This window comes from Cololabis saira, chromosome 6 (genome assembly GCF_033807715.1).
Source record: "Cololabis saira isolate AMF1-May2022 chromosome 6, fColSai1.1, whole genome shotgun sequence".
Lineage (NCBI taxonomy): Eukaryota > Metazoa > Chordata > Actinopteri > Beloniformes > Belonidae > Cololabis > Cololabis saira.
Window position 1 is genome coordinate 8,101,072 of NC_084592.1, and position 7,824 is coordinate 8,108,895.

A 7,824-nucleotide genomic window follows, 5' to 3' on the forward strand; every position below is an offset into this window, starting at 1 on the left:
TGATTCTTCGTCCGACCCATGTTCTGACGCTCACTGGTTTTACAGCAACATTCAAAATGCAAACACAGTAAATGAGATTAATAATGGAAATACTGTGAAGACGTCACCTGGAGCTGACAGGATGAGTTTGAGCAGTAACTGCTCTCTGATCATCAACAACATCACTGCTGAAGATGCTGGTCGTTACATCTGTAGGATTAGATTTACTGATGGTCACTATGACACATATGTGTATCTGAATATATTAACAGGTGAGTGTTTTGACTTAATAACATCCAGACTGTCAGTTTGAATCGTCCTCATGAACTCTGAGTGAAACGCTGTTAAAAGCTTGTGTGGATTTGTCAGCGACATGAACGTCTGGTCTGTTTGGGATCCTCCTCAACACGATGGATCCTCTCAGAGGAACTGGACCACAAACACCTGACGTTTATTTACACGTGCAGAAGAGATGACAGAAACCTTTACCTTTGTTTAGTAAAACATCATCTCACCAATATCATTCAATATCATAATTGATGGTAATTGATGGTATCATCATTGATGTTAGTTCACATTTGTGATGTTTACATGAGACAATCAGTTAAACCAAGATAGTAAATGAAAGACATTCTCACATTTTATCACATTTAATCAGCTTGTTTGACATTTTTTTATTGTGTAACAGCAGTTATTTGTTTTTCTTCCAGTTTCCCTATCTCCTACCAGATGTTGATCCAAGAAGGGATGGAGATGTGACATTACACTGTTCTCTGATGAGACGGTTTTTTGGTCCCTGTGAGCAGAACAGCATCATGTGGGTGGATGAGACAGGAACTGTGCTGCTTGGTGAAGGGGATGGCTTTGTGTCTGGAGGACAGAACAACTGTGTTTCTGATCTGATGGTGAAACATCAGAGAGGCTCCAAGAGAAGATTCACCTGCCAGGTTGTTGAAGGAGACAGAGTGAAGATAGATGCTGAATACACGCTGGACTTTACAGGAAAGACACCCTGAAATCATGAAGACAAGGAAATAAAGGAGAGAAGTATAAAACATCATCTAAACTGTTTATTATCACAATAAACCTCATCCATGCATAATTAATTCAGAGGATTGTTCATATTTCCTTTGCAATCATTTAGTTGAATCCTTTGATTCCAGATTCCTCTCTGATCGACACCAGCGTGATCATCAGATCAGCAGTCGGGGGGGTGATGGTGGTTCTGGCTGCTGTTGTCGTTATTTTCATCATATGCAGGAGGAAAACCAAAGAAACAGAAGATAAGCAGAATGAATCAAGTATGAATCTCATCAGAAAACAGCACATGTGCAGAACTGAACCAGCTTATATCTGAAGTCTCTGTCTCAGATTCCACTTCTGGAAACTCCAGGAACCTCCAATAACTGCAGAGGTCAAATCCTCTGTTGTGATGAAACACAACTCTGAGGTATTCATCGTCCAGTATGGAAGAGTATCAGGGCCATGCAGGAGAAACAATAATTGAGAGGGGAAGATTTTTTTTTATTGTGCACTTCCAGAAAAAAGTCCAAATGTCGAGATTAATGTTGAAATACAATTTCAAGAATAAAGTGGAAATGTCTCTTCTGGCCCATCAAATCCAGTTAGGAGAGCGACTGACAGCTCTGTAGCAACAGCCGTAACTAACTAACTAACTAACTAACTTACATCCTTGGAAAGTCTATAGGCCTACGAGGCATTTTGGAAAGACAGTCACATGCGCTGTTTTCTATAGTCTCAGAAGGTTGACTTTATCCTCGAAATTTTGACTTTTTGCTCAACATTTCAACATTATTCTTGACATTTTGACTTTTTTTCTCAACATCCCGACTTTTTTCTCGAAATTGTACATCCACATTAATCTCAACATTTCAACTTTTTTCTTGACATTTCCACTTTTTTCTCGAAGTGAATGAAAATGAAAAAAGAATCTTCCTCCTCTAAAATATTATTAAAATTTTTCTCCTGCTTGGCCCTAATACTCTTCCGTACTCCAGAGATTTGTTCCTGGTGTCTTTATATACAACTACATTTATTCTTCTTTGAAGAATAAGACATTTAAAAAATGCTCAAGTTGAATCTGAATGTTCACATAAAAGTGTTTGTGTTTTGGATCAGCTGGATATTTCTTTGTTGAGACGTCCTGATAATACCTTTAATGCAGAGCAGAGGTTTATTAGTAGAAACATTATGTACTGAATTAACCTGATGGACATGTAATGATGTTGACTAACTCTTGAAATGTGACCTTTGTTTCAGATGTTCAGCAGCTGATGCTCCACAATGTGAGAATCAGAGGGCCGTTTCTTCCCTTGTTGTCAAACATGGAACTGCAGCAACGTTGATGTTCAGAGGTCGATTCCTCTCTGGAACAGTGAAATCAAGTTGTGCTTTAAAACAAATGTTCGTGTAACAGAGCTTGAGAAAAAATTCTGCATTTGTGTTTGTCTCCAGAATGATCCAGAGACCAATGTTAGCTATGCTGCTGTTGGTGGTTTCAATCCAAATACTTCCACTCAGATGTGGTTTTGCTTCTTCTTAATGTTTCCATCTTAAATGTGGGAGGATTATTATAGGATTACGGAGAGTAATGCAGAGTTTAGCTGAGAATCTGTGAGCAGATACTTTTACCTCCAGGTGAAGACAGATAGATGGAGGACAGCAAGTCCTTCTATTCTAACGGGTCACTGCACAGTACAAAGAATCAGAGTCTTCAAAAACCTGTGGGTGACGTCACCGAGAGCTTGTCCAGTTCTTATAACATTTATGATCTGATCTCCTTCTCGTCTCTTGTGGCTGAAAACAACTTACATTCATCGTGACGGCGAATGAAACTTGTGGTTTCAAACAGCAACACAGATCTTAAAGACACTTCCTGAGTATTTCTTGTTTTTTTTCTTCCAGGGTGAGTCAGAGAACAACGTGACCTACGCCTCTATTGATCACTCTGGAAAGACTTTTGCTAAGAAAAAGGTGAGTAAATATAGAAGAACAGGTGATTACATTGGCTGATAAGCAGGATTTCTGATGAATCGTGACGTTTCTGGTTTGTTCATTTCAGGTCAAGGAGGAAGAAGATGTGGTGACTTATTCTGCTGTGAGGATCAAAACCAACTAACAGTGACCCCAGCAGTCTCTGCAGCTTGTCTCCAAACCCAAATAGAGGATAAAATACCTGGAGGACGTCCGGTTGTCCAGCTGCTGACAGGAAGTGGACAGTTGGACTCATGTTCAGTCGCATTAGACGTAGTTGTTCAGCAGGAACACTTGTTGATCACTTTTCTTCTTTCTCTGCTCTACCCTTCATTTCTACTCTGATGGTAGAATCTGGTCTTTTATATCTGGAACTGTTGATTGCATTTTAGGTTGAGTTTTTTAATAAGTCTTAATTTTGTCTCACTGTCTTATCAACAGTTATTTCTGTTTTACAAGCTTCATTTATTCAGTATCAATAAACTGGACTAAACAAGTGTCTCACTCTAATATTTATTTGGACTAGCTTTAGTTGTCATGTGACCGTGTCCTTGTTTCAGTCAGATCAATCATGTATCTAAACATTCATTTCCATCCAGAGCTGCATTTATATTTCCACCAAATGTTGTGTTGATGATGGGGGAGTGGGACTGATGTGAAAAAGTCTTCTTCAGCCCGTCCTGAAGATCCTCACTGGGTGAAGGTCTCGATTTAGATTTGATCAAAGCAGCAGCGCAAGTGCTGACAGGAACCAGTAGGAGACCATCTCTCTTGTGTTGGCCTCCCTTCATGGGTTCTCCAGAACATCTACAATCAAAGTCAAAACTTGATTGTTATTTGCGTATAAAGTCCTAAACCAGGAGTGTCCAAACCTGGTCCTTGATAGCTACTGTCCTGCATGTGGACACCGAGGACGGGGCTGGTGTTGCGCCACAAAGGGAGTGCTGGTTCAGTTATTAGAAAGTTATTAATAATTTTCTTACCATAGTTATTAATAACTAATAAAGACGATGACTTATCAAAATGAATCAATTAAAATGGGGCAACACCTGACTTATCAGGAAATAATAACTAAACAGCAAAATGGGTCTGAAAGTAGCTGTTATTCCCTCCGTGCCAGCCTGTTGCCCGGGGGGGCGTTACAGAATAACAGTGAAGGAAGGAGTCTGAGCACAGACCTTTGCAACCAGCAGCTGTGACAAATATGGATAAAATAAACACAAACAACTTATCTCATTCAAATTAAGCACAATTTATTTACTAAATTAAACTACACATAAACAACAACTAACTAAACACAAACACAAACTTCTTTCAAACTAAATTAACTAAACTAAATTGGTGTATTTTAACAGAACTTTAAAAATAACAGATATCAGTACTGGTCACAGATGTACACTTTTTATCCAGTGTGAATACTTTCATGTCGCCTTAGATTACTGGATGTGGTAAAACCTGCTCCAGACTGCTCACATCTGTAAGGCTTGTCTCCAGAGTGAATAAGCTGGTGTTGCTTTAGGACACCTTGTCGTGCAAAAGCCGCTCCACACTGATCACATCTGTAAGGCTTGTCTCCAGAGTGAATAAGCTGGTGTCGCTTTAGGACACCTTGTCGTGCAAAAGCCGCTCCACACTGATCACATCTGTACGGTTTATCACCAGAGTGAGTTTTCTTATGGATCTTCAGGTTTGCTGAAGTAGTGAAGACTTCCTTGCAATCATCACACCAGTGTCTTTTGGGTCTTCCTTTATGATTCTGTAACAGAGAGGATGACTTACATTATCTTGGCTACATTATCAAAAGCCTTTTCAGTCTCAATCAAGTGCTGCCTCTCAGGTTGTTTCCTGTGAGACAAATAAGTTTATCTTCTGAAGACTAATTTTAAACATATTTTGTTACAACTAGTTCTTAACAGTACGACTCCTTCAGATGAGACTTCTTATACATCTACGTAATAAGTGTAAAATTTGAGAGCTGCTGAAATACACACTCAAAACCCATTCATGAACTATTTATATTAAACATAATATTGAACATGAACTATTGTGTTTAATATATATATATATATATATATATATATATATATATATATATATATATATAAAGTGTTTGTCCCCCTTCCTGATTTCTTAATTTTTTGCATGTTTGTCACACATGAATGTTTAAGGTTCTCAAACAAATTTAAATATTAGACAAAAGATAACACTAGTAAACGCAAAATGCAGTTTTTAAATGGAGATTTTTATTATTAAGGGAAAAAAATCCAAACCTACATGGCCCTGTGTGAAAAAGTGATTGCCCTCCCCTTTTAAAACATAAATTAAGTGTGGTTTATCACATCTTTGGAAAGCTGAGTTCAATTTCTCCAGCCACATTACTGCCACACCTGTTCTCAATCAAGAAATCACTTAAATAGGACCTGCCTGACAAAGTGAAGTAGACCAAATATCCTCAAAAGCTAGACATCATGCTGCGATCCAAAGACATTCAGGAACAAATGAGAAACAAAGTAATTGAGATCTATCAGTCTGGAAAAGGTTCCAAAGCCATTTCTAAAGCTTTGGGACTCCAGCGAACCACAGTGAGAGCCATTATCCACAAATGGAGAAAACATGGAAGAGTGGTGAACCTTCCCAGGAGGAACCGACCAAAATTAGCAGCAACGACTCATCCAAGAGTCACAAAAGACCCCAGAACAACATCCAAAGACCTGCAGGCCTCACTTGCCTTAAGGTCGGTGTTCATGACTCCACCATAAGAAAGAGACGGGGCAGAAATGGCTGCAGTGTTCCAAGACCAAAACCACTGCTGAGTAAAAAGAACATCAAGGCTCGTCTCAGTTTTACCATAAAACATCTTGATGATCCCCAAGACTTTTGGGAAAATACTTTGTGGACTGAAAAGACAAAAGTTGAACTTTTTGGAAAGTGTAAGTCCCCATTACATCTGGCATAAAAGTAACATGGCATTTCAGAAAAGGAACATCATAGCAACAGTAAAACATGGTGGTGGTAGTGTGATGGTCTGGGTCTGTTCTGCTGCTTCAGGACCTGGAAGACTTGCTGTGGTAAATGGAAACAGGAATTCTGCTGTCTACCAAAACATTCTGAAGGAGAATGTCGGGCCATCTGTTGGTGACCTCAAGCTGAAGCCACTTGGGTTCTGCAGCAGGACAATGATCCAAAACACACCAACTAGTCCATCTCTGAATGGCTTCAGAAAACTAAATAATAAAGACTTTGGAGTGGCCTAGTCAAAGTCCAGACCGGAATCCCAGTGGGATGCTGTGGCATGAACTTAAAAAGGAGGTTCATGCTCAAAAACCCTCCAATGTGGCTGAATTACAACAATTCTGCAAAGATGATTGGACCAAAATTCCTCCACAGCTGGAAAAGACTTATCGCCAGTTATGGCAAACGCTTGATTGCAGTTGTTGCTGGTAAGGGTGGCCCAACCAGTTATTAGGTTTAGGGGGCAATCACTTTTTCACACAAGGCCATGTAGGTTTGGATTTTCCTTTCCCCTTAATAATAAAAACCTTCATTTAAAAACTGCATTTTATGTTTACCTGTGTTATCTTTGTCTAATATTTAAATTTGTTGATGATCTGAAACATTTAAGTGCGAAAAACATGCAAAAATATTGTACATACATATGTACAAATATACACACACACACACACACACACACACACACACACACACACACACACACACACACACACACACACACACACACACACACACACACACACACACACACACACACACACACACACACACACACAAAACTAGTTAAATGCATTAACTAAGTTTCTTTGCCCAGACACAAAAACTATCTCTTTCGGGGATGGCTTTGTCAGTAGGGGCTGCAACGATTCGTCAACGTTGTCGTCAAAAATCGATAATCAAAATTGTCGATAATGAATTCCATTGTAATGAATTCCATTGTCGACAATTGTCGCCAGACGTGTTTTTCCAATGGAGTGAGGTGTCTCACTTCAATACAATCTCTGCCAAGAGTCGTGCACGCACGATAGCGTCTCAGCAGCTGCAGGTAATACAACTTCAAAAGTTTGGGAGCATTTTAACCTTGATACGGCGAATAAAAAGATGACTTGCAAGGTTTGCAAAGCCGACCGTGCTTTTCACGGGAGCACATCATCATGTCGCAACTTAAAGAAAAGTCTCTTGGCGCCATGGCCGAAACCCAACAGGAAGTCGGCCATTTTGAACATTTTGAATTTATGGTGTAATTTTGGCGCAATTTATGCCATTCCTTCGGCAGTTAATACGGCCCGAACCGTAACGTGCACCCAGGTGTGTTATACATCAAAATGTGCATCTCCATCCTGCGACAACGCGCATTACTTTTCTCAGTCAAAAGCGTTACCGTGGCGACGCTAGACGCCAAAAAGCGCGCCCCCCCTTCATCTGATTGGTCCATATTTGATAGTTCCCCAAAAGTCTCCAAATTTTGCATGAAAGCCAGGCCTGGCGAAAAATTTGATATTTCATGGTTTGCATTAATGGGCGTGGCGTAACGGCTCAACAGCCCCCCCTATAAAACGTTTCTCTGCCATAACTTTTGAACGGGTTGTGATAAAGACATGTGGGTGGTGTCATGGGACTCGGTATTGAGTACTTGACCTTCCTTGGCATGAATTAGCACCGCCCCTTCTTCTGATTGGTCGATATTTCATAGTTCCTATTTTCTGGCATAACTTTTGAATGGTTTTACATAAAGAGTCGTGGGTGCTGTCATCGGACTCGGTATTGAGTACTTAACCTTCATTGGCATGAATTAGCCCCACCCCTTCTTCTGATTGGTCGATATTTCATAGTTCCTAT

General features: G+C 39.9%; 1 long non-coding RNA gene across 1 annotated transcript; it reads left to right on the top strand.

Annotated features, from left to right (window-relative positions):
- Nucleotides 1-1,223: 1,223 nt before the first annotated feature.
- On the top strand, nucleotides 1,224-2,971 carry LOC133446613 (uncharacterized). The gene is made up of 3 exons (XR_009782850.1): nucleotides 1,224-1,280; nucleotides 2,260-2,285; nucleotides 2,905-2,971. It is a non-coding gene; the product is annotated as an uncharacterized LOC133446613 (long non-coding RNA).
- Nucleotides 2,972-7,824: the final 4,853 nt, after the last annotated feature.